We start from the raw sequence: 27,606 nt of genomic DNA, 5'->3' as shown, positions 1-27,606 counted from the left end.
CTAGATGATATGTTCATGAATGTTTTCTTTTTTGTACTTTCTAAATTTTTTGTAGGAATTACATATTACTTTGATAACCAGGAAAAAGTCGTAAGATATGTATTTCTGTATTTTGGCTTTAATCCTTTTCTTTAGTCTCTCTACTCTTCCAGGCTATAATTCCCAAGGAAGATGTGTAGGGAAACTGATCTACTGGTAGGAGTGGAAATGATTTATTCTGGAAACCAGGTTGCTAGGGCATGTTGAAAAAAAGCACCCTACTTCCTTAGGGAATGTGAACATTTGTGTACTCAGAATTCTGACCTGTTGTCATAAGCTCATTTTTTTTAGCCAATGAAATTATTTTAAGTGTCTCACATGTACGTAATTATCATGAATGGCATTGATATTTTCAAATGCTCCATGATGTGTCCCTAAAGTCTTAACAAACTTAAAGATGAAAACGAGGCCCCTGCTAAATGAAGCAACGTTCTGAATTATTAAATGAGGTCCCCATGCCATTTGTCCTCATAAAGTGACATTTTAGCTGGTGTTTGTGAGGCTGACCTATTGCAACACTGGCTTAAGAACTAATATATGAAGCATGAACATTCATCATTATGAGAGTGAATGTAAAATAACTTATTTTCCAGTGAATGAAAAACAGTAAAACAATTTCCAACCCAGAAAATGTTAGAAGCTCCTTTGTGGCTCTTTTCCCCCTACCTTTTCATATTTCTTCCCAACAGCTACTTGAGATGGGAAATGATCATAAAAAATGACTCTGTGGCAATGACTCTATTTCATCCCCTTTAAAACAGAGCCGGAGACTCACAAACGAACCCCCTGAGGCCAGATGCTGGGCTCTATCCAGCTCTGCTGTTTGGTGCACTCGATACACAGGCAGCTTGTTTCCACCATCACCCCTGTGTACACATAGGACCAGCTTGAGCAGAGGGATTGAGAAAGTTCCCCCTGCCTTGTCTGATGGTAGGGGAAAAAAAAGAAGCACAAAGAAAACACTCGCTGACTCTCTGGACAAATGCAAGAGGCAATGAGTTTGGCTAATGTCCACCCCATGTGGATCACACACCTCCGGAGGACCATCAGATGAATGAGCCATCAAACTGGCAGTTGAGCCTTCCACATTTTTTTTTTTCATTCCACTCTCCCCTACACTTCCAGGAGGGTTGAAATTCCCTGGCTGAAGCAGCACAAATTTATTTAGGAGCTCCTTACAGTACTTTTATTTTATAGTTGCCAAGAAAAAACTCTCACCGATCCTTCTTGTCAAAACACTTCCTACGAGATGCCTGGCAGCATCCCGTGGGAGAGCAGGAGGCAGAGTGGAGGGCTTGGGACAAAGACACCAAGGAGATGACAGCCCCTTGGTGGCCAGGGACCTTCTGGCCATCGGGCCTAGCTCCAACAGAGAAGAGATGATGGGTACAACGTCAGACCTGGACTTGATGACTCAGGGGAAACACAGTGATCAACAAGCTGAATCCTCCTTTAACTACACAGGCCCCCCACTGCAGAGAGCCAAGTGCAACTGACCCATGGAAAACCACCTGCCAGGGCAGCTTGGCTTCCCAACCACAGAAATACAACAAGGAAATAAAGGTTCTCCAGCTGCAAGATCACCAACAGCATCAGGGAGTCATGGGGATTCTGAGAGCCTGCAAGCTGGGGTCAGGGTAGGCAGGCAGAAGCTCCTCACTGGCTGGCTTCTTGCAGGGCATGTGCACAAAGATGAGGATGGCAAGATTTCCAATAAGGAGGAATCAGAACACGGTTCCTCCTAAGCAGGAGGAGTCTAAGGACAATTGGGGCAGCTGTGGACCAGATGGGGATCCTGGTCGACAGATCCTGCCACGTTTATGTTGGACACACAGCACCAATACCAACAAACAGGTTCATAGAGTACAACTCGGTTAACATTACAGGGCACATGGCGCTAGGAAATGCCAGCTGTGGTTGCTGCCATCATTGCTGGAGACGGTGTAAATAAGGGACAATGAGAATGCTAACCTGTCCAGCTGTGGCTACTGGATCCCTCAAAGGAAACCCAGGGCTCTTCTGACTAATGGGACTAGATCCTGTCACAGAGGCAGTTCCCTGAAGAGAGTCCACCGAGAAGAGATAGTAATGTCCCTCCTTTGCCAGGGTTACTACCTGGGGTAAACAAGTAGCAAGAGTTGTTGCAGTGGATGCTGAAGGAACATGCAGCCTTGCAGAATATGTGAAGGGGACATGGCTACTACTGGCAGGGGGTGATGAGGAACAGCTTATGGCAGGAAGGAGTAGAGTTCATAGCCCCAACCCAGGAAGGGATATGCCTGGCAAATGGCTAAACACAAATCTTTGCCAGCATTAGTAATACCTTACACAATAGCAATTTCAGAGGGGAGGGGTCGGGAGGGGAGATGGAGGGAGACCGTGGCTGACTTGAATCAGAACTTTCAGCCACACCTATAGATCTCATCCAGTTATCTGCTCTCCCCATGGCGAAGAAACCTGAGCCATCTAAAGGAAAGTCTCTGAAAAGCCCAAGGACACCTGGAGTTCAGAGCCACGCCCAGGTCCTAAGAATTCAATGGAAAGCTCACATCTTAGTTATGGCTTATGCTCGGCACTGCTTTGTCTTCTGTTTTGCACAAAAAGTCTTGCTTTCCCCAATCAAATTACAAACTCCAAGAGTAGGCCTGGAATATTCCACAGGTCATTTCCAGACTACTGATCACAAGCTGGGTGCAGGGCAGCAACACACATCTGAGTTCTTTCCAAGAAGGAACTTTACTGGTTTCCTCCTAATGCTATGCATATCAGAGCAAAATGTGCAAAGCATCAAAATTTCCCCTAAAAGACATCCCCTTTGGGAGAAGTCAGGCTACCTCCTCAACACCTACCCTCTCCATTCCCAGGACTTAGTCTTGACGCCAAAGAGCCCATGTTTTTCAAGAAACCATTTATATTGTTCACTTTGAAATATATGAGCACTTATATGTGGAGATGTTGTCCAAAGACTCCCCAGTTTTATGTAGTAATATTCTTTTTAATTGAACGAACTCTAGAAGATAGTGAATGACAGGGAAGCCTGGCATGCTGGAGTCCATGGGGTCACAAAGAGTCAGACACAACAATTCTTATTAATCTGTTAAATGCATAAGTGAGAATCATGATAACTTCCTATGATCTTAAATATCAACAGAATTCACAAGTCAGGAGGAAAAATATTTTTAGCTTGTGCATCTTAGTTTTGCTTTGGAAAGTATCACCTAACTTGCAAGCAAAAGTAGCAGATAAACACACCTTTTGAGAGGAGATTAACATTCTTCTTGCCTGAATGCTGGACTAATCTTGATCCAATAAATATAGGCTATTTCAGTTTGGTCACTTTCCCAGCACCTCAGTTTCTCTGTTAAAACATTGTTAAGGTCACAAGGTGATCAATCTTAGTCTAAACAGAACCTAACCTTGGATTTCACTTCATAAATAACCCATGCCACAGCATTATACATGCCTCTATGTATATTAAAAAAGCAATCTAAAGATCTATTGCAAATATAAAGTCTCATGCAGCAATAACTACTTTCTGAAAGTGAAAGTCACTCAATCAAGTCCAACTCTTTGTGACCCCATGGACTGTATAGTCTCCAGGCCAGAATACTGGAGTGAATAGACTATCCCTTCTCCAGTGGATCTTCCTAACCCAGGAATCAAACTGGGTCTCCTGCATTGCAGGTGGATTCTTTACCAACTGAGTTATTTCTAATCCTCCTATGGGGCATATTTGACATTTCCTAGGGAACCATAGTCCATGCTGATGATTTGATAACAATCCAGAGTGACCATTTCTGGGGACAGAGCAAACCAGGACTTGTGGCCAAGAATGATAGATACACAGAGGCCAATCGCGAGTTCTCAACTATGCCCTTAGGAGGAATAGAGCCCCCGTTTACCTCTCAGTGTGCTTCCTTCCCCCTCCCCAGGTAACCTTGGGGAGGTCGTTCAACCAACTTTTGCCTTCCTGTTTCCAAGAGGTAGTGTAATGTGTGGTGAAGGGACTCTGGAGCCAGGCATCCTGGGCTGGAGTCTTGGCCCTGATCTCTACCAGCGGTGTAATCTTGGGCCAGTTACTTAACCACCATGTTTATTTCCTTATTGTGAAATCCAGATAACAGCAGTTCCTGCCTTATGGGAATTACGAATTTTTAATATGCATTGCTTAAAACAGTGCCCACAATGCATTGAAGTGCCATGGAAGCATCACTTATTATTTCCTCATCAACCAAAAGACCAGATAACAAATCACAGCATGGCCTATTACTTCAGATTTTTATGGGAATCAGAAATAATGGAGTATACACAGACTTTTAAAATTCTAAGTAACTACTGTAAGCTTCTGCATTTGGGGCAGGGAAGTCTATTACATTATTAAGTGACACACCTGGCTTATAAATGGCTCTGCAGGGAAGAGATCAAGAAGTCAAAGCAGGTTGCCTTGAGGTGCCCCCGCCCGGCGCCAACAACCAGCAAAATGTCTGAAGAACTGGCACAACCTCATCACCTAACACTTCCGTCTCCTTTGCACATCTTTGCTGAGACCACATTCTGAAGGACTAAGGTGCTCTGTACGGCATCAGCAGCCCCACCCAGAACAGCAGGAAAAGATTGGTTTAAGTTCATCTGCCAGCCAGTTCACTACAGGTACAGTTCGCTATCATACCATTTTTTAAAAATACATGTTTCAATGCTATTCTCTTAAATCATCCCACTCTTGCCTTCTCCCACAGAGTCCAAAAGTCTGTTCTTTCCATCTGTGTCTCTTTTCCTGTCTCGCATATAGGGTCAACATTACCATCTTTCTAAATTCCATATATATGCGTTAATATACTGTATTGGTGTTTCTCTTTCTGACTTACTTCACTCTGTATAATAGGCTCCAGTTTCATCCACCTCATAAGAACTGATTCAAATACATTCTTTTTAATAGTTGAGTAATACTCCATTGTGTATAAGTACCACAGCTTTCTTATTCATTCATCTGCTGATGGACATCTAGGTTGCTTCCATGTCCTGGCTATCATAAACAGTGCTGCGATGAACACTGGGGTACATGTGGCTCTTTCAATTCTGGTTTCCCCCATGGGTATGCCCAGCAGTGGGATTGCTGGGTTGTATGGGAATTCTATTTCCAGTTTTTTCTCCTTAAAAAACTATACCATTCTTATGAGCAGTATGTACATGCGTGTGTACTCAGTCAAGTCCAACATTTTGCAACCCTATGGATTGCAGACCGTCAGGCTCCTCTGTCCATGGGATTCTCCAGGCAAAAATACTGGAGTGGGTTGCCATTTCCTCCTCCAGGGGATCTCCCCCACCCAGGGATTGAACCCAAGTCTCCTGTGTCTGCTGCATTGACAGGGAGATTCTTTACCACTGTGCTACCTGTGGCTGCTGCTGCTGCTAAGTCGCTTCAGTTGTGCCTGACTACCTGAGAAGCTCTTTAATCAGTATAAGCTGGAGGAGAAGAAAGTCACTAAATTCTACTGTTGCTATCAATAACATCACTGTGAAAGTGTTAGTGACTCAGCTGCGTTCGACTCTTTGAGACCCCATGGACTGTAGCCAGCCAGGATCCTCTGTCCATGGAACTCTCCAGGCAAGAATACTGGAGTGGTAGCCATTCCCTTCTCCAGGGATCAAACCCGGGTATCCTGCATTGCAGGCAGATTCTTTACCATCTGAGCCACCAGGTAAGCCCTACCATCACTGTGGCTGGAGACATTTATTTCCTTTCTGGAGAATGGACATGAAATCCACACCTCACAATGCAATCAAATAAAACTCCCCCTCATCTTCTACCCTTTCCCTGCCTCATTATTTGGGACATACACCCAATCATGGAGATGGGCCTCATACATTCAATGAAGTGATAAAACCCAGACATCACAAGGCCACTTTTGGGAGATGTTGCTACTAATTGTTCACTGTTTAAACAACAGGATGATAAATGAAGGTATCTTTTCAGTGTATCCAAGTCTCTTTTTTTGTCACATGTTTTCACAAATGAGTAGTCAACTCTGAGCACCATGCTTACACTGAAGCATTTCTATCAAGGCCACTGCACTGGTGTTTGCTTTCCTTTAACCACAAAGGTCACAGGTATTCAAGGGAAGGGGTGGGCAGACAGTACAAGTTCCAAATCTTGCCACGGGCTGCTGGTTTTTTTTTTTTTTTGGTTCTTGTTTTCCCAACTATATCTGACCTCCAAGGAGGTGCTTCCTGGTTTTCATTTTTCTACTTTTGTATTTTTCAGTTGCCCTTGGTGCCTAATACAGTGCCTTGCCCTTAATAAATGGCTGATATTCTGAGGAGCCTGCCCTCTTCACCTTCTAGTGTCGGTTTGGTTCTGAGACCCCAGAGAAGCTGGTTTTAGGGAGGCTGGAGTGGGGAGACTCTAGGAAACTGGTTGATTCTGGTTTGTGCTGATACCCTGGCACCTCTCTGGGATCTCTGGAGCAAACGTGTAGCTGCCATTGCCTACTGGGGTCCTGTCCTGGGGGGTGACCTTGGACCAGGATGGCACCCCAGGAAGCTTTGGAGCTCTGAACACACCTTCAGGTCTACCCACTCCAGACAGGAATCTTCCTGACCCGTTTAGAACCAAACCAGTTCCAGCCAAGAGATACCAAAAAGGAAAACTGGCCGTGCTTGGTGACTGCCTGTTGACGTTTGGCTGACAGGTGAGAGCAACCTTTGTTCCTGTGAAAGGAGGATATTAAGAATTCTGTTGACTGACTGAACAGGATGTATGTGAATCTAACTGGCCATCAGAGGACACAGTGAGCCTGAGAGTGGCTTCTGACATTAAGACAGCAGTTGTGAGCCGAGAGCACAGGGAGTCAGGCCCTCTGGTTGAGAGCTGCTGGGCAGCGCAGGGGAGGGGAAGGGGGGGTCAGTGTGCAGGCTGGCATCTGGGCACACCAGAACCTTCTGATGGACATGCGTCCTACCCTCTCCTGAGAGGCAGCACAGGGGTCAGGGGGCAAGCTGGAAGGCAGGTGCTAGCTGGTGCACTGTCTGATCAGTCAGTCAAGGGACAGGGACATTTGTTTCAAGCCAGAAAGCAAAGTTTCTTGTCTCAGCTCTGCCACCTCTCTGGGCCTCAGTTTCCTCATCTGGAAAATAATGGAATGGGACCGAAAGCCACTTCCTCTCCACTGTTAACATCCAATTAAACACATCCAATGAAAATTACACCTCCTTCTTATATTTAGAACTGGATACCTTCTTTGCACCACACTGCCGCAGGCTCTATCCAGCCCATCTCTTGGATCACTGCATTGCCTCACTGGTCTCTTTCTCCTTTTCAATCCTCCATTCTCCATGCTCTGCCAGTTATTTTTTGGAATGACGATTCTGATCTTGTCCCTTGAACATCTGAATTTAAGAGGCTCCCGTCTGGCTATAGCATCTGTAATGCTCTATCATCTGGCCTCTGCTGGCCCTGCCAGCCTTACTTCCTCCCTACACTGTCCCCTGTCTGCTTTTCATTCCCAGATGAGCAACGTGCTCTCTGGTGGACAAATGCTCTCTGTGCCTAGAGCAGTGCTGCTCGATGTGTGGTCCGCCGACTGGTCCTCACCTGCAAACTGCTACTGGCCCACAGTGAAGTAGAAAATGAATGCATGAGGTAGCAAGGAAGTAAGCAGAAACCTTGAGAGTCAGCATGTATTTAGGAGACACTTTTACAACTATTTGACAGTAATTTTATGCCTGTTCAATCTAATAAAAATTTGGGCTTCTATGTGTGTTTTCTTTTAAAGTTCATTTTTCTTATAAAGTGAATAAAATTATAAAAAGTTTATTACATTTTATATAAGCGTTGGTCCTAAATGGATTGGAAAGGAAGAAAACCCACTGGTTTACCACCACAGAGAGTTTGAGGAGCTCTGGCCAGCATCCTTCTTCCTTCCCCTCTACCAGGCTTGTTTGACAACGGCAGTCTCACTGAAGGCTCTGCGTCTCAGAAAGCTCCCGTGTCGCTTCCTCAGACAAGCATGGTGTCTCTCCTCCATGCTCCGTGGGAATGTGGTGCATACTTCTAATTATAGCATTGATTGCACTGACTGTAATCACTGTTTCCCTGTAGGTCTTTCCCAAGCTTATTTCAGCTCTCTAACCTCAGAGCAAAGGGCCTGGCACAGGGCTGCGTGGACAATTATGTGCTGGTTGAACTGAACAAGCCCTGTTTTTTACCCTGAATTCTGGTTGCATTCCCTTTATCTATACACCCCTTGAATATAAAATATATATAAAATATATTTTATATATAAAATGTAAAATTCCTGTGGCCTGTGTCTCTCCGTCCAATGCCTAGCTGGTGTTCTGTGTATCATGGATGCTTAGGAAATGAGGGAGAAATGACAGGAAATGTTATCTGTATCTGGGATTGTGTTCTTTGTGCCATCGAGCCAGTTGTACTCATTCCTCTGGCTCTCAATCTAGTCCTAAAGCTAATATAAGAAAGCTGGGCTTGTAGGTACAACAACCCATGACTAATGTGTGTGCCTAGTGATTAAACATCCTTACAACAGTGTGGTATTATAACCAGACAAGACAAATCACCTCGGTACATTCTGCATAAAATTAAAAGGTCACTCCAGGAAGAAAAAGAATAATGAGATTCCTGAAGTCCTTCATCAAGTTGAAAAGCTCATCTAATTTTTTTTTAAGGCATCTCATGGAAAACTCCAAAACCAGAAGGGATGGAATATTACAGAACAATTAACTTGAAACTCTCAGAAAAGCCTTTAAACCTGAACTAAAGAACACAATTCCCACCATATGGTACTACTCTCTTTTTGAAAGTTAGTAAATCCCAAGTTTATTTGGGATTCACTGGGAACTAGTGGTTCCCTGCATTTTCCAGAGAAGGCAGTTTGAAAACACATTTCCTAAACCTCAGCTTTTGGGGTTCTACACTTACACTTTCTCTTTGAAGCCATGGAAAAATTCTCCTCTGTGCTTCAGAGATCTTTCTTTTAAAATGGTATTTCAATCACCTGCCCACTTTCAGGATGTAGGGTATGAAATCATCCCAAGGCTTCATGAGGGCTTCTGAAGCCAGGGACCCTAGGTTCACATATGGTCAAGAACCAAACAAGCCTCAGGAACAAGTGATTTTTTTTTCCCTATTAGAGAAGGAACTCTCCCTCATTCAAATTGAAAACAGAGAATCAGTTGATGAAAGAAAAATCACCAACATTTAAGATCTAAGTGATTATTCTGAAAACAGCACATTCTGACGGACTGATGTAGGTAATGTGCAAGCCACCCACACTGATGAACTCCAGTTTCACTCTGAGTTTCACCGCCATTCGCAACAATGTTTCATCTGCCTATGGGGCCTGGGTCCCCCAAGTTCACAGATGCGAACTTCGGAACTTTTGGTCTGGGTTTCATGACACCTTTCCGGCCAGGAAGACGGTGCTATCGCTCCTCCTATAACTTTCCACCAATGCAAACAAGGTCACAAGTGCTGGGAGGCAGCAAGGACAGGTCTGCGTGGGCAGAGACTCATCGCCAAGGCAGGGCACATGCTTTCTCTTCAGCAAAAAGCATTTGTACCATCCTGTGGGTACACATGGGGGAGGCTGTGAGCACTGCTTTCATCTGTGGTGACAGATGAGACAGCCTCCAAGCCATGGCTCTGGGAATGCCTTCTCCTCTCTGCATGGCTCAGGAGGCAAGAAGCTTCCTCTGCCTCACTGGGCCCTCAGAGGTCAGGACTCAGGGCCACCAGAGAGGTTCTGCCTGTTCTGGTCTGGGAGCGCTCCTGGAAACTCCTACCTTCTAGCTGGCCGGAGCCAAACGTGACAGGGGTGAGTGGCCTGAGAGAGTGCCCTTTCCTTGAGACAGTGAACACAGCCTGCCCCCTAGGAGTCATCAGGGTCAGCTCTGGAGTGAGCATTTCAGAGACATCTCTTCACTCTGAACCATGCTCACCTGCCCAGGGCTGGTCCTCGGCAAGAAGAGCCGAGATTTGATGATGCTACATCCTAAAGAGATGAAGACTCTTAACTAGCCCATTGCCCAGGATCCCGTGGGATGTGTGAAAAGGGAAAACTAAGGGATATTATTTGCAGAGGCTACACCTGAGTCCTTAAACCAAGTAAGCTGAGAGCTCACTGGGCTGGGACTACTTTGTTAGGTAAATTCCAGAACAACTAAACTCAGTCTTCCTTAAGTCTCTAACCACTCCTAAGTATCTCCATTCTGGGCTCCTCCTCCACCCTCCCTTGAAGGGTGGGCGGTTCCCTGAGGTTCTGTTCTTGGCCCTTGCCTGGATCTATTTCCAGCACAGATGCTAGACCATATGGCGCCTTTGTGCAAATTAGAAAAAGGCACCCCTTTCTCAAGACATGTTACCACTACCTCCTGGGAAATTCATAGTCATCATGCACGTCGTCACAGACTCTGACGGAGCGGCACTCCCTGGAGTTGCCCAGTGCACAGTCTGGCTGGTTGTGTGTGCGGTGAAAGCCCTGGATTCAAATAGCACCCTGGACAGATGGCTCCTCATTTGAAACCTTGACCCTGACACCTCTCTCCGGAGATCCAGAGGTGTATGAGAAGTTAGCCATTGACCGATTTGGGAGCATTGCTACTGGGAATATTTCAGCCCTTCAAACACAAAGGGATAAAACTGGATGCTTCCCACTGCTGTTTTCACTTAGTTAAAAGCTTTAGAGTTCTCCATCGGAAATCTCAGAGTCACCCTGAATGCCTACTCCATGGTCCCCATATCCACAGAGTCCTCTCAGCTTTCCCTCCACTCTGCCACCCGTTTCTCTCTTTTTTCCATCACTGTCACTGCCATGATTTATGACTAGGTCTTGACTGGCTTATTCCACAACGGTTGGAGTTGTGGAACTCCCAGCTTCCAGACTTGCTCTTCTGCCCTCTATTTCAACATGCCACACTTACTTCCTACTAGTCTCTTTCTCTTTCTCAAAACCTTCTGATAACTTCAATTGACAGGCAGATAAAGCCCACACTTCCTAGGCCACATCCCAAGCCTTCCACGCTCTCACCTCAGCTCACCTCAAGCTGCCACCTGCCCCTGCTCTGGCCCTTCACCCACACGGAGTCCTCACGAGTCCCCAGGGAACACTTCCTGTCTCCAGGCCTCTGGTCCCAGTGGTCCAGCTACCTGGCAGGTATTTCCACGTTCTGCTGTTAACTAAAAACCCACAGCCCAAATGCCGTCTCTTCTCCAAAACCTCTGTTGACCCTCTGCATCAGAATTAATTGCTTCCTTTTTGGGGGGTTCTCATTGCATTCTGTTTATGCTTCACTCTGAGAATTTGAGGTCAGTTCAGTTCAGTCGCTCAGTCATGTCCGACTCTTTGCGACCCCATGAATCGCAGCACGCCAGGCCTCCCTGTCCATCACCAACTCCCGGAGTTCACTCAGACTCGCGTCCATCGAGTCGGTGATGCCATCCAGCCATCTCATCCTCTGTCATCCCCTTCTCCTCCTGCCCTCAATCTTTCCCAGCATCAGGGTCTTTTCAAAAGAGTCAGCTTTTCGCATGAGATGGCCAAAGTACTGGAGTTTCAGCTTTAGCATCATTCCTTACCATGTCTTAAATTGTCAATTTACCTATGTGTTTGGAGCCCTCAGTAGACTAAACACCCTGTTCTATTTATCTTCAGGTCTTCAGGTACAAATCCAGTACAAAGCAGATGTGCAGGACATACTGAATGAGTAGCTCAATAGTGGAGATGACTCCTTTATGGTCTAACAAAGCCTGTGGAAAGACTTAACCATGGTCTACTCTGAGCCTGCATGTTTTAAACTCCAGCCAAACAAGGGCAAATGAAAGCACCACAGCATGTCAGGAGGGGTGAAGGGCACCTTCCAGACCGAAAAGTCCGTTTAAGACAAATACACATTGGTGCCATAACTCACAACCTGCATCAAATGTGATTCCTGGAAACCAAAAGCTCTTGGCAGGGGCTGAGAAGCGACTCCTTGGAAGAGAGCTGGCAGGATTTGAGACTTCATTTCAGAGTCCCCTTCTGCCTTTGCACAGCTCTCCAGACCCTGGATTGAAGCAGGTCCACCATCCTTGCTAATAACACGTTAGAGGAATTCTGGACATGACAGAATAATGCTCGCCTGGGAAGGTGAGTACCTGGATGGCAATGAAGTGACGCCAAATGGGATGTTTGCCAATCTAATTAGTAGCACTGTTTGAGAACATAGCACATAAGTTGACTATAAATTATGAGTGGAAAAATGTCCTCAAGCTTCGCTCATTGAGACACATTTACAGACAAGAGAAGTCAATCAAAGAAAGACCATTTACAGAACAGGGGCCTTGTGTGTAAGATACATTCAACCACCTGACCAGCATTTCTTCACTTTTACCCTATGTATTAATAATACTAGGATAGGCAAACCTCCTCTTATCTGAGACTGGGTTCCCCAGTTTGGGCGAAAGAAATGACCAGGAACACAAATCTACCAAGACAGAGACTGAGGAAGGGGTAAACTGACTTTGCTTTTCTGACACGTTGGAAAACGGTGTCTGTACATAACCCTGCCCTTTATACGCTGTCCCCCGACTAGCGCAGAAAAAAAGGGAAGAGCCTTCAAAGTCAGCTGATCATACACTTCCCTTGCCATCTAGGTTTCTGTTTCCCTTTCACTGTCATGGCTCTAATAATATCATTAACCAAGCCACCCTAGACAGCATATTAAAAAGCAGAGACATCACTTTGCTGACAAAGGTCCATATAGTCAAAGCTGTGGTTTTTCCAGTAGTCATGTATGGATGTGAGAGTTGGACCACAAAGAAGGCTAAATGTCAAAGAATTAATGCTTTCAAACTGTGGTGCTGGAGAAGACTCGAGAATCCCTTGGACAACAGGGAGATCAAGCCAGTTAATCCTAAAGAAAATCAACCCTAAATATTCATTGGAAGGAATGATGCTGAAGCTCCAATACTCTGGCCACCTGATGCAAAGAGCTGACTCACTGGAAAAGAACCTGATGCTGGGGAAATTGAGGGCAGGAGGAGAATGGGGCGGGAGAGGATGAGATGGTTGGATGGCATCACTGACACAATGGACATGAGTTTGAGCAAACTCCAGGAGATAGTGAAGGACAGGGAAGTCTGGCATGCTGCAGTCCATGGGGTTGCAAAGAGTTAGACATGACTGAGCAACTGAACAACCAAAGCCACACTCACCATATGTAGAGTGGGGAAAAAAAAACAGAAATAAAAACCGTCTATCACTACCTAGAGAAGAATGAAACTCCAATACCTGTATTGCTTGATGCTAAGATTCATGCCCACTGCATCCCATGGAATGCTTTTGAAACAGGAGGTTCTTTGAAACTAATGACAAAAAAAAAAACTTGTCAGTTGCCAGTATTCTCATTTTCATCATATCAGACACCACCAGCATTTTGTGATCTTTGGTTTCTTGGAATCAAGGATATATGGTAGTTATTCGTATGCATTCTCCTTGTCAGCTGCCATGGTAAAAGTTGAGGGAACCACAGGGAAGGAGATGTTAACAGGAAACGTAGGACTTATGCATACTGATTCACCTTCAAAGGAAACAGTCTAGGTAATTCCATTTGAAGACATCAATGCCTTCAAAAAGACTTCATGGAAGGCCACTGGGTGCAAAAGCTTTCTGTTACAACCAAAGTACTGCATGAAATGTTGTTCAGGAGGAGTCACTGTGGCCAATAGGAATAAGAGGCAGTCAGCTTCCTCCTTATTCGGGTTTCTCTTTTTCCCTTTCTGTCTTGGTCTCAGAAAGAGCTCCAGGGAACCACAGGGCGGAGGACTGATAGCCTCTCCCATCTGCGCAAATCTAGGTTAAGGATAGTGTCTGGTTTCCTAGGAGATTCATTCTTGGCACCAAAGAAAAATTTTCTGGGGGAGTGGCAAGAGGGTGGGTGTTGGCTAAAGACATGAAGATGAATTTTCCAGAGTCAGCCCACCCAAGAACTCAAGGAAAACGGACTTGGCTTCGGAAGGGCATCATCATCTGCTTGAAGGAGCCTGCATTCCAGGACTAGCATAGCCCCCGCACACAACTGTGGAGCTGGGCAACTGCCGGAGCCACTCTGATTTGAGGCCTAAGGCTGCAGTGTGGTGACGTCCCTCCTGCTGACTCACGGCACTCGTAGAAGTGTACAGAAATTCCACGATGAAAGACGATCCTCTTGACATTTCTGCTAGCATTCAGGTTCTCCAGCAGATTTCTTGGAGCAGAGTCTGTCTGCCATCCAAGCTGTGGAGGCATAGCTCAATGTTTTCCAAAGCAAGGCGGAAAAGCTCCCTGTGGCTGTAACATCCTAACACGGGCCCTCGTTTCCTCTGAGAGATCCACATGGGACCAACTGCAATGGGAGACTCTGAACCAGGCCTGTGGGCACTGATGTGGAGCTAAAGGATGTCTGGGAGTCTGGGAGGAAGTGAGTGGCCAGGGCCAAATGGAGTGTGGCCATTTCCTGCTGGTCTGGCCTCGGGTTCCCTGTTTTTCATTTTTAAACTGAACTTTCATTGTATGGATACATGAGTTCTATTTGGTTAGAACGGTGTGACTTTGTGTCCCCTTGGGTCCATATTCTGAAGCTATTTGAGTTTTGAGACCCCAGGTCAAATACTTTAGACATTCAACAACGAAAGAAGTGGACAGAGAGTTATTCATCTGTCTCTCTCTCTCTCCCCCTTTCTTTAGCTCCACTGAGTAAAACTAAATGTGAAAAACTCACTTATTTCCTTCCATGTCATTTTTACAACTGGCAATTACTTTTAATATGTTTACATTATATGCTTCCTGTAGGCAGGGTCCTGGCCTGTCTTGGCCACTATGGTATCCTTAGACACAAAGTAGATCTCAGTGTAGATTTGTTGCATGAATAAATGAATGATTGGTAAATAAACAGATGCACAAATAAATAATGAATGTGGACCCATGAAGTTAAGACTACTAACAAATTTGTATCTCATATAAATATATTAAGGTATCAGGCAAAGGAAATAAAACATGGGACTCAGGGGAAAGGCAATTTTCTTCCATGTGTCTTTCAGATCAAGATGGTGACCAACGAGAAAAAGATATTTTTAAATGGTTAAGAACTAAATTTCCAATTCATCGCCTGGGGGGAGAAGACTCCATGAAAGGAAAATGCTGGGAGAATTCCTTTCCTACAGAAGGGGAACCCTTTATACTCCTAAAAAATATCCCTTTGTCTTTGGTTTTGTCATCTCACAGGAAGAAAAAAAAAAAGGGTTGTAGAATGCGGACACCTCTTTGTAGGGTGACTGTACAGTACACTGTCCAAAATGGGACTCTAAGTAAAAGGGGGCTGCTATTCAGGAGGAATCACAGGAGCAAGGTGGGACTTCTTGGGAAAAGTAAGACACAGGGCTGACCCACCTCTCCACTGTGTAAGCTACCCACTGAAGGTGGAAGCAATTTCTTGTAATTCTTCTCTTAAAAAGTGCTGTTCTTTTTTTTGTTTGTTTTTAATTTATTTATTTGGCCATGCTGAGTTGCGGTGTGCAGGATCTTTAACTGTGGCATGTGACCTCTCAGCTGGGGCATGAGAGATCTAGTTCCCTGCCCTGGGAGTGAACCTGGGCCCCCTGCACTGCGAGCACAAAGTCTTAGCCACTGGATTACCAGGGAAGTACCACAAAGTGCTTGCTCTTTCCTGAACTCTTCCCATCTTAACCCTCTGCTGAGTTGTTATCTTGAGAACAGATTCTTAGGAAGCACCGTATCTTGAGCTTCTCTGGAAAGTTATTGGTTCTGGAGTTAACTCTTTCTACACCCAGTGTGACCCAGACCACCCTTCCTGGGTTATATATCTAGTGAGATACTGTGAAAATGCTCTGCATTGTAAGCCCTCGACACTCCCCTCTTTGTTTGGATGCAAACACATCAAACTATACCCTAGCTGCTGCAAACTGGACAAAGCCAGCCGCCCCTCAGACAGACTGTGGAGGGAAAGTGCTTTTTAACATACTTCCTCTGGCGGTGCCATAGCACAAAGATTATACTCAGCCTCCCCGGCCATAAAAGTTTCAGTTTTTCCCATTCTCGCTGCCAAAGCTGAAATGCCAAGACATGCTGGGAACTGTGATTATACACACTTCATATTTTACATTCTGAAACCCCAAGGAATAAGCCACGGAGAACAGAGTCCTATTTCTTAAATGGCAGCTGAACAGATAGAGCACTCGAGTTCTGCGGAGCGTGGCTGAAGATTTGCATGGAGAGAAACAAACAGAGACCTCACAGACGTTTCCCGTCTGTGTGGACCTTCCTGGCATCTGGGAGAGACCTTGGCTAGCTTTTCTCATTTCTTTCTCCTTTGCTATTTTTTAACTTTCTGAATTACTCATCCAGATTCTTACGGGAAAAAAAAAATCGATGCCACACACACAAGTCAGTCATAAGGAAACTCAGCGACTGCCTCTGACAGGTTTGAACCTGTGTCTTCACAGACAAGAAAACAAAACTTCAGTGTTCTTCAGGCCAAAACTGAATCTTTCCCCTTTTTTAAGAGTAGCAATAAAATCAGCCATCCTGACAACATTTAGCCCTCAGGTTCACTTTGTCAAAATTTTCCTCTGTCAGTGGAGTCTTAAATTAATTTCAAGCTGTCAATGGAGTCTTAAATTAATTTCACCACCCCAGCATACTTTTCTCAATTCCCGCGACTAGTGTAGGAATTAGAACAAATAAATAAATACAAACCCCCCAAACAGGTCTTCCTTCCTCCTTCCTCCAAGAATTAACACAAGAGCCCTAGGTCCCTCAGGAAAGGCTCATGATGGCAAGACCTATTCTCCTGAAGGGTGAATTTCATGACTCACTATCACCTGCTTTCCTGTGTTGCTCTGTTCCATTTCTTCGTCAAAGGAGTGTTAAAATCCTCACTAAGGGCAAACTAGGGAGGGGCAAGTGTCTCATGCTTGTATTAAACAAACATTTAACGCGTGCTCTTGCTTCCTGGGTGGCTCAGCAGTAAAGAATCCACTGGCCAATACAGGAGACTCGAGTTCGATCCCTGGGTCGGGAAGATGCCCTGGAGAAGGGAATGACAACCTACTCCAGTATTCTTGCCTGGGAAATCCCATGGACAGAGAAGCCTGGAGGGACTACAGCCCTGGGAGTTATGAAAGAGTCAGACACAACTCAACGACTAAACAACAGCAACTTGCTTGATTTACAGGCTCTGGAGAGTTCTCACATGTTTTCAGAACGTAAGAGCTCATGTCTTATTTTTTCTCCCTTTGACAGCGCCCGCTCCAGTGCTTCTTAGAGAAAGAGGCTTGAGAAACTGTTGGTAAATGAGCACTCTGCCCCAAAGCAATGCAAGCCCCATGCAGCCAGTGTGGACGTGTGTGCTGCTGCTCCTTACTCCGGTTATAAATAACCACTGATGCAACTGCAGGATGTGTAGGGCTGGAAATAAATTTCTCTTTGTAGCTACATAACTGCAATAAACTTTTATAAGCCTGTTGCATGATCTGAAGAGATCTACACAGTTTTTCCAACAAGAGCAGAATTCTTTGCAGGTTTGAGCCCTCACCCACAGACCTTTCTCAGAGAAGAGAAGGAGTCTCAAAACTTCTAGCTTTTTACAGGAGTTCAGAGCTGGTCTTTCAAAAGGCTTAGGAAAAACCTCTGTTCTTCGAGTATATACTATAACACCCTTTGTTTTTCAATAGGAAATACCCTTAAATATAGAGCTTATGTATGTGTAAACCATTTCTGGAAGGATATACAAGAAATGGATAATTGGTTGCCTTGAGAAAGAGAAATCGGGAGGCTGGACTTAGCTTTCACTGTAATCTTTTCAGAACAGCTCAACATTTCTTTTTATCAGATTATGTATTAACACATCTAAATAAGTTACATCAATACTGCTCTTTAGTCAACAACTAATACCCTATTTATATCCATCTTTCATGAACTCCTTATTACCAAATTCAGACTAAATTGAAGAAAGTAGGGAAAACTGCTAGACCATTCAGGTATGACCTAAATCAAATCCCTTATGATTATATAGTGGAAGTGAGAAATAGATTTAAGGGCCTAGATCTGATAGATAGAGTGCCTGATGAACTATGGAATGAGGTCCGTGACACTGTACAGGAGACAGGGATCAAGACCATCCCCATGGAAAAGAAATGCAAGAAAGCAAAATGGCTGTCTGGGGAAGTCTTACAAATAGCTGTGAAAAGAAGAGAAGCAAAAAGCAAAGGAGAAAAGGAAAGATATAAGCATCTGAATGCAGAATTCCAAAGAATAGCAAGAAGAGATAAGAAAGCCTTCCTCAGCGATCAATGCATAGAAATAGAGAAAAAGAACAGAATGGGAAAGACTAGAGATCTCTTCAAGAAAATTAGAGATACCAAGGGAACATTTTAGGCACAGACGGGCTTGATAAAGGACAGAAATGGTATGGACCTAACAGAGGCAGAAGATATTAAGAAGAGGTGGCAAGAATACACAGAAGAACTGTACAAAAAAGATCTTCACGACCCAGATAATCATGATGGTGTGATCACTCACCTAGAGCCAGACATCCTGGAATGTGAAGTCAAGTGGGCCTTAGAAAGCATCACTACAAACAAAGCTAGTGGAGGTGATGGAATTCCAGTTGAGCTATTTCAAATCCTGAAAGATGATGCTGTGAAAGTGCTGCACTCAATATGCCAGCAAATTGGGAAAACTCAGCAGTGGCCACAGGACTGGAAAAGGTCAGTTTTCATTCCAATCCCAAAGAAAGGCAATGCCAAAGAATGCTGTAACTACCGCACAATTGCATTCATCTCACATGCTAGTAAAGTAATGCTCAAAATTCTCCAAGCCAGGCTTCAGCAATATGTGAACCGTGAACTTCCTGATGTTCAAGCTGGTTTTAGAAAAGGCAGAGGAACCAGAAACCAATTGCCAATATCCACTGGATCATCAAAAAAACAGAGAGTTCCAGAAAAACATCTATTTCTGCTTTATTGAATATGCCAAAGCCTCTGACTATGTGGATCACAATAAACTGTGGAAAATTCTGAAAGAGATGGGAATACAGACCACCTGACCTGCCTCTTGAGAAATCTGTATGCAGGTCAGGATAGAACAGTTAGAACTGGACATGGAACAACAGACTGGTTCCAAATAGGAAAAGGAGTACATCAAGGCTGTATATTGTCACCCTGCTTATTTAACTTCTATGCAGAGTACATCATGAGAAATTCTTGGCTGGAAGAAACACAAGCTGGAATCAAGACTGCCGGGAGAAATATCAATAACCTCAGATATGCAGATGACACCACCCTTATGGCAGAAAGTGAAGAGGAACGAAAAAGCCTCTTGATGAAAGAGGAGAGTGAAAGAGTTGGCTTAAAGCTCAACATTCAGAAAACGAAGATCATGGCATCTGGTCCCATCACTTCATGGGAAATAGATGGGGAAACAGTGTCAGACTTTATTTTGGGGGGCTCCAAAATCACTGCAGATGGGTGATTGAAGCCACGAAATTAAAAGACTCTTACTCAGTGGAAGAAAAGTATGACCAACCTAGATAGCATATTCAAAAGCAGAGACATTACATTGCCGACTAAGGTCCATCTAGTCAAGGCTATAGTTTTTCCAGTAGTCATGTATGGATGTGAGAGTTGGACTGTGAAGAAGGCTGAGCACCGAAGAATTGATGCTTTTGAACTGTGGTGTTGGAGAAGACTCTTGAGAGTCCCTTGGACTGCAAGGAGATCCAACCAGTCCATCCTAAAGGAGATCAGTCTTGGGATTTCTTTGGAAGAAATGATGCTAAAGCTGAAACTCCAGTACTTTGGCCACCTCATGTGAAGAGTTGACTCATTGGAAAAGACTTTGATGCTGGAAGGGATTGGGGGCAGGAAGAGCAGGGGACGACAGCAGATGAGACGGCTGGATGGCATCACTGACTCGATGGATGTGAATCTGAGTGAACTCTGGAAGTTGGTGATGGACAGGGAGGCCTGGCGTGCTGCAGTCCATGGGGTCGCAAAGAGTCGGACACGACTGAGTGACTGAACTGAACTGATCCATCTTTCCATCATTTATCTCTCCCAATGTGATCTCCCCAGACAAGCTCATTTGCTAGACATAAAAACAGAAATGAAAAAAAACAAAGAAGAACCATTCTATACCATGTGCTAGAAATGGAGGGGTACCGATTGAAAATGAACAAGGAAAGCAAAGCTCTGGATGCCAAGCTCTGACAGAGCCATGACAAATGAGAGAGAAAGCCTGAGGCTCCCAGCTCTTCACCTTGCACACCCCGCCAGAGAACATCCCTTCCCGGGCTGGCCATCCCTTCTCGTGCTCTGGCGATTGATTTCTCCTCTTCCTCTGCCCCCACCCCTTTTACTTCTTTCATTTAAAAATGCTGGTTCTCAAAAATCACAAAAGTAGCCCATTCTTACCACAATCTGTGGTGCAATCTGAAGACACATAATGAAAAATTAAGAACTGTCCGACCCATCCCAGACTTGTTTCTGCTCTCCCACTTCTTCCAAGTACGTGTCTATGTACAGTTGGCTTTGCTGGGTTTTTTTATTAATCAAAAAATGGGACTTAAATGAGCATACATACTATTTATTTTTCTCACTAGTTTATCAGGAGAAAACCACCCAGATGAATAAATATAAGTCTAACTCAGTTATTCATTCAATAGTTGCATAATATTCTTCAAGATGGATATACCATAATTTATTTACCCTTTCCTTATTAAAGCTGTGCACCTCTTAAGTGGGTTCACTGTTCACGTTTCTTCCCTGGATTATTTTCTAACTGATAACATGTACTGATGTTATTAACTGATATCAGACATGGTATCAGGCTTGTCAGAAATAAGCCACATGAATTGAATTTTCGCAATAAAATCATGGGACAGGCAGTACTGTTATTCCCATGTTATGGATTAGAAAACTAAGATTTAGAGGAATTCATGAGTTCATCCAGTATCATGGAGCTAGTACACTGCGGAGGTAAGTTTCTAATCCAAGTTTGATTCCAAAGTCTTGCTCTTAAGTGTAACTCCATACCTTCTCATTTGCAGTGTTGCCGTGCAATCAGCATGGAGCCTGTGGCCACTGAAATGTTAGTCTGGCATTTACAACTTTGAGATGGGTCACTGGACTAGGAGTTCCACATGTTCCTCTAAGTCGAGGTGTTCAGGTCTTCATCTCCTCCATCCCCACATCTGTACTCATCCTATGCCTCACCTTTGCAAAAGGAAAACTCTGAGGAGCCTAACGTCACACCAACAATCAACTTCCCACTAGGCGTGCTACCCCTATAATCAGCACCAACAAAGTTCAATTAAAGCCTAAGTCCTATTTAAGAGGAATAAGATGAGCTAACCAATTCCTAGCTATAATACTGCTGATTTTACAAAAGGAGAATATAACACACCAATTAGATACTTAATCAGGAATGAAAAATTACATGGATGGCTTATGACTGCTCAGAAATCAGTGACTGAAAAAGACAACCAGGATGAACAATATCTTACTAATCATATTTCCTTCTTTGGCAGACAAACTACACTGGAAGAACCAAATTGCCTCCAAATATCTGAAAGGCTTTTTTTTTTTTTTTTTTTTTTTTTTTTGTAGAAGATCTGTGTTTTTCCAGTCTCCTCTTTCTGAGTGGTTCAGAACCAGTGAACTGAAGATACTGAGAGCTATGGTTTCAGTCAACACAGTGGGGAAATTTCCAGTAGTCATCGATGCCTAGAAGTGAAGGGAACAAGTTCCTCTCCACGTGGAGGTGTGTGAGTACAGGCAAAATGACCACGCAGCAGACTATTAGGTCTGCATGCTTCGAAGGAGAAGGGTGTATAACTGAATTTCCTTCCAACCCCAAGACTCAAAACTTGTGTCAGTGGGCCATGGACCAGGTAAATACTAAGAATGCAGGCTAGGATGCAGAGCAGATTCTGTATGTGAAAGAGAAGGTTTGGAGGGATATTCTGGGGTTGAGGAAGGAGAAATGAAAGGTCACACAGTCAAACTGCCACCTCCCCGTTGTGAGCAGCATCACACATTTTGGGAACTGGATCCCTCAATGATGTCATTCTTCAAGGTGAGAAGCAGTTTGCTTGTCATTTTCACTCACTCCTCTTTGCAACTGAACCCACAGAATTCATCAATGTCTGGGCATCTTTGCCAAAAGGTAATGTGGTTGTACCAAGTTATATTTCTTCTTAGGAATAATTAGAATAATTTCTTCTTAGAATAATTTCTTCTTAGGAAGTCTGCTGATAAGTACAATTTGATATTTGCAAGACAATGGAAAAAGATTCCACCTTCAGGCAGGCTATCTATCAAAAGGCAAAGGGTCACACCACATTCCGCTTAGCTATTTCTCCTGCCAGGCTTAAGTACTGGGATCCAGGAGGAGGATTTGGTCTCAACACACTGGAAAATATAACTCCAAGACTAACATACATGGCTCAGTGAGCCAAAAGAATGGTAATGCCCTCAGCTAATCCCCAGCTGTTCTCTCATGTCAGCCCATGGTGTGTTCAACTCCAGCAGGTGCTATTCTCCTCAGGGTTGAAATTATTTCCGGGTAATTTTGTATCATCAAGTAGACTCAAAGCACCTTGCTTCTCATAATAGAAAACATTGACAGCTTAATAAACATATGAACGAACCACTGCGATGGACCGAATGGTTGCACACCTCCCAAATTCATATCCTGAAGCCCTGACCACCTCATCCTTGGAGATGGGGCCTCTGGAAAGTAATGGGGGTTAGATAAGGTCATGAGGGGGGCCCCCCACGACAGGAGTAGTGCCTTTATAAGAAGAGACATCAGAGGGCTTGTTTCTTCCCCATCAGGCATGTGAAGATACAGCAAGAAGGTGGCAGTCTGCAAACTGGGAAGAGAGCTCACACCGGAAACCAAAATGGCCAGTGGCTTGATCTTGGATTTCCCAGATTCTACAACTACAGACATGAACTTCTGTTGTGTAAGTCACCCAGTCTACAGTGTTCATTATGGCACCCTGAGTAGCCCAGGATGTGACTCACAGACAAAGAGTGATCACAGCCTGAAAGCCAAGGCTTGACAGAGCTTAACTGGTACAGCAGCAGCAAAGCATCTATTTTTGACATAATAAAAAAACTCGCATTAGGGTATATTCAGTATCACATATGAGATCCCTTTTGAAAATAACATTTTTAATTATTAAAAAGGCAATGGTTGTTTTTTGCAGAACATCTTAAAAACATTACAAAAAATAAAAACCACCTATCCCTCAGATACTCAGACAACCCACTGCTGATGTTTATCCTCCTGGAACTATGTTCTCTACCAAGAGTAAAGCTGACAGAAAATGAGGTCTTTGGGGGCTTTCTTCCGACCATGACCATCACTGCATTCAGTCACCTAAAAGAACTGCATCCTCTTATACTCACAAGGGTGTTACTGAGAATCGATTTTACTTTCAGGCTCCTAGTATGGATATTCACATCGTACAACATCCATATGGAATAAACACTGGTTGATTAGGGAGAACTGAAAGGAAACTTTCTGAGATGATGGGAATGTTCTATTATTTGGAGAGCTGATCACATATAGTGTACACTTGTCAAACCTATCAAATTGTACATTTAAGATCTGTCGGAGGAAGTGAACTGGCAAGATCAATACAATCCATGGGATAACACCAATACCCATCATTAAAATGTGTGCTTTGATGCATTTTTTCCCAAAGAATGTTCAAAAAGTGAACATTACTGAGCACGCACAACATACTAGGCTCCGGGCTAAAGGCTTCACATGCACCTCTCAGGGGTGCATTTCTCCGATCTATATTTTATCAATGAAGAAACTGCAGGTTTAGAGGCGTTAAGTAACTTGCTCAAAATTCCACAGCTGGGAAGTGGCAAGACAGAACTGGAAGCCAGGTTCCTCAGATCCCAGAAAAAAAATTACAACAATGCAAATGTCTTTTGACTCAGCAGTATCTGAGACTCTAAGAATCTGTTCCAGGGGAAAAAAAGAAAAATCAAAGACTGATCCAAAGAGATATACAAAGAAATAATAAACTCACTATTATTAATAAACCAATTTAAATGTACTATAAGTTAAGTAGGATCATATGATAGACCACTTTGCATCATGTAATATTAGGTTTAAAAGAGAATATAAATGACTTTCATGATGGGGGAAAATGATCATGACAGATTAAGTGGAAAAAATTAAGTTAAAAATGTATAGTATGATATCAATTTTTTTTAAGTAAATACATTTTAAAACTCTAAGGAAATATATCTAAACAAAAATGATTATCTTTCAGTAGGATTATAGGTTAATTTTTAATTTAAAATTTTCAGTGGTTACTATATGTTCCTTTTATAATTAGAGAGGAATCAATTTTATCTTCAAAATTAAAAAAAAACAGGGGAAAATGATTGTTCTCACTAAAGAATGTATATCCCATGAAGACTATACATACACATTTTTATGATAAAAATATTTGTGTACAGCCCCTTAATAACTTTAGGGTGTTAATGTTATTCAGTAACTTACACATAATCATAAAAAAAAAGTGAAATCACCAGGATTTCTAACATAGTCATATATATATTTTATATATTATTTTATAGGATGGGAGAGTTCTACCACAGGTTGCGTGACCTTGAACAAGTTACTTTACTTCCCAGAGCCTCTTTATCTATAAAAGGAGGAGGACACAATCCTCTTGGAGAGATGTCATAAGAAGGTAAAACTAAATATGTCCAACTTCTTACAGAGGCATTTATCCACACAAGATAAAAGCTCAGTGCACGTGGCTATTATTTTGTACAGCAGTATCAGGGAGAGAGCTCAGATTATCTCCTCCTATCCTAGACCTCTCTGCACCATCATCCTTGTCCTTGCAGAGCACACGCCCCATCCCACAGGCTGTGCCCTGCCGTTCCTTCAGACCAGAATGCTCTTTCCCCAGACATTCACAGAGAGCCTGTTTCCTCAAGTCCTTAGGTCACTGCTCATCTGCTCAAACAGTCCTTACAAGAGAAAATTTTCTTAATCCCCTATGTGTTAATAAACAGTAAAACTATTTTCCTCAAGCTTTATTTTCCCTGACAGAGCTTTTTCTCCATAGAGTTTATCACCCCAACACTCAATATACTTACTTTTTGTTTGTCTGACTACCTGCGTTAGAATTTAAGCTCCTGGAGGGTAGGGGGTATTGCCAGCTTTATTCAGAGCTTTGAATAGTGCCAGGCCCACAATGGATGCTCAACCAGTAAGTATTAAAGGAATGAACAAGAAACCGAAGCTGGAGGGCAAGGCCTCTCTTTACTCCTCTTTTTAGTCTCTGAGAGTCTGACATAAAGCTTTGCACTAAGAAGGCATTTCATAAGCAGTTGTTGAACTGAACAACTGAATCACTTTTTACAAATGGCAGTGCTCACCTGATATCTAAAGATCAATGATTTTATTTTAGAACATAGCAAATAAATCCAAGGTTGTATTTAATTATAATGAAGCAGTAGATTGCTTAACCAATTTGGTGGGAATAGAGCAAAACCGGTGGTCTGGTTTCATTAGCCAGTGGAATCAATTAACACATTTATCAGTTAGTCCCATATAACCACAGCCGTTGTTGATGTAAAGGTCAAACACTGAAGAGGTAGGCCAGGATCTGTATTCTGATCTAGTAAGTGAAGTACAGAAACAAAGTGTTTCAGGGCTGAAATTTCTTTCTGTCATTAATCTGGGTCCTTGGAGAAATTGCACCAGGATATTCACTCTAGTAACCTTACGAAAGTGTTCTTGAATCTCCCCTCAAACGAACAACCAAAATATTTGCTTCAAATGAAGCAAACAAGATGACTTTGACTGTTTTCCCCATATATTACAGAGACAGTTGAAATTTAAACAAAATGTAAGAGTCGAGTCTCCAAGTTTTACAACCTGTCCCCTATGTTCCAGGGTTTCCTAAGGAAGCTTTTTTTTTTTAATATAAATTTATTTTAATTGGAGGCTAATTACTTTACAATATTGTAGTGGTTTTGCCATACATTGGCATGAATCCATCACGGGTGTACACATGTTCCCCATCCTGAACTCCCCTCCCACCTCCATCTCCATCCCATCCCTCTGAGTCATCCCAGTGCAACAGCCCCTAACACCCTGACTCATGCATCGAACCTGGACTGGTGATTCATTTCACATATGATATTATACATGTTTCAATGCCATTCTCCCAAATCATCTCACCCTCGCCCTCTCCCACAGAGTCCAAAAGACTGTTCAATACATCTGTGTCTTTTTTGCTGTCTCACATATAGGGTTATCATTACCATCTTTCTAAATTCCGTATATATGCATTAGTATACTGTATTGGTGTTTTTCTTTCTGGCTTACCTCACTCTGTATAATAGGCTCTAGTTTCATCCACCTCATTAAAACTGATTCAAATGTATTCTTTCTAATGGCTGAGTAATACTCCATTGTATATATGTACCACAGCTTTCTTATCCATTCGTCTGCTGATGGACATCTAGGTTGCTTCCATGTCCTGGCTATTATAAACAGTGCTGCGATGAACATTGGGATACATATGTCTCTTTCAATTCTGGTTTCCTTAGTGTGTATGCCCAGCAGTGGGATTGCTGGGTCATATGGCAGTTCTATTTCCAGTTTTTTTTTAAGGAATCTCCACACTGTTCTCCATAGGGGCTGTACTAGTTTGCATTCCCACCAAGAGTGTAAGAGGGTTCCCTTTTCTCCACACCCTCTCCAGCATTTATTGCTTGTAGACTTTTGGATAGCAGCCATTCTGACTGGTGTGAAATGGTATCTCATTGTGGCTTTGATTTGCATTTCTCTGATAATGAGTGATATTGAGCATCTTTTCATGTGTTTGTTAGCTATCTGTATGTCTTCTTTGGAGAAATGTCTGTTTAGTTCTTTGGCTCATTTTTTGATTGGGTAGTTTATTTTTCTGGAATTGAGATGCAGGAGTTGCTTGTATATTTTTGAGATTAATTCATTGTCAGTTGCTTCATTTGTTATTATTTTCTCCTATTCTGAAGGCTTATAGTTTTGAGGAAGGTATCTTAAGGACTTAACGATAAGTACACGTAAGTATAGTAACTACACACAGTATCAAAATGTGGCTAAAATGCGAAGAAAATGATTTGGTTTGAAAGAAAAGCATAATCAAATTTGATATCAGGGCAGAGGCCTATCAGTCTTCTTTCAGCTCAGAGGAGGCCAAGGTGCAACTTTCGTTGTTCAGCCTGAATCCCAGTTCATCTGACACCAGTTGCCTCCACTATGCTGCTTAAGTTCAACCCCAGTGAGATCAAAGGCATACACATGAGGTGCACTGGAGGGGGATTTGGTGCCACATCTGCCCTGGGCCCCAAGATTGGCCCCCTCGGTCTGTCTCCAAAAAAGGCTGGTGATGACATCACCAAGGCAAGTGGTTATTGGAGTGGGCTGAGGATTACAGTAAAACTGGCCATTCAGAACAGACCCAGATTGAGGTGGTACCTTCTGC

At 43.3% G+C, this 27,606-nt stretch overlaps 1 protein-coding gene and 1 long non-coding RNA gene across 3 annotated transcripts in view; both read right to left on the bottom strand.

The window, feature by feature from the left end:
* The window catches only part of PRKCH (protein kinase C eta), a 362,213-nt gene that overhangs the window by 155,514 nt on the left and 179,093 nt on the right, over positions 1–27,606 (bottom strand). The window lies entirely within an intron of this gene.
* On the bottom strand, positions 23–27,606 carry LOC132660063 (uncharacterized). The gene is made up of 2 exons (XR_009601253.1): positions 13,323–27,606; positions 23–3,397 (listed from the first exon to the last, which is right to left on the bottom strand). It is a non-coding gene; the product is annotated as an uncharacterized LOC132660063 (long non-coding RNA).

Source organism: Ovis aries, chromosome 7 (genome assembly GCF_016772045.2).
Source record: "Ovis aries strain OAR_USU_Benz2616 breed Rambouillet chromosome 7, ARS-UI_Ramb_v3.0, whole genome shotgun sequence".
NCBI lineage: Eukaryota > Metazoa > Chordata > Mammalia > Artiodactyla > Bovidae > Ovis > Ovis aries.
Note: the sequence above shows the minus strand (reverse complement) of the source record. Positions and strands in the feature narration are given on the sequence as shown.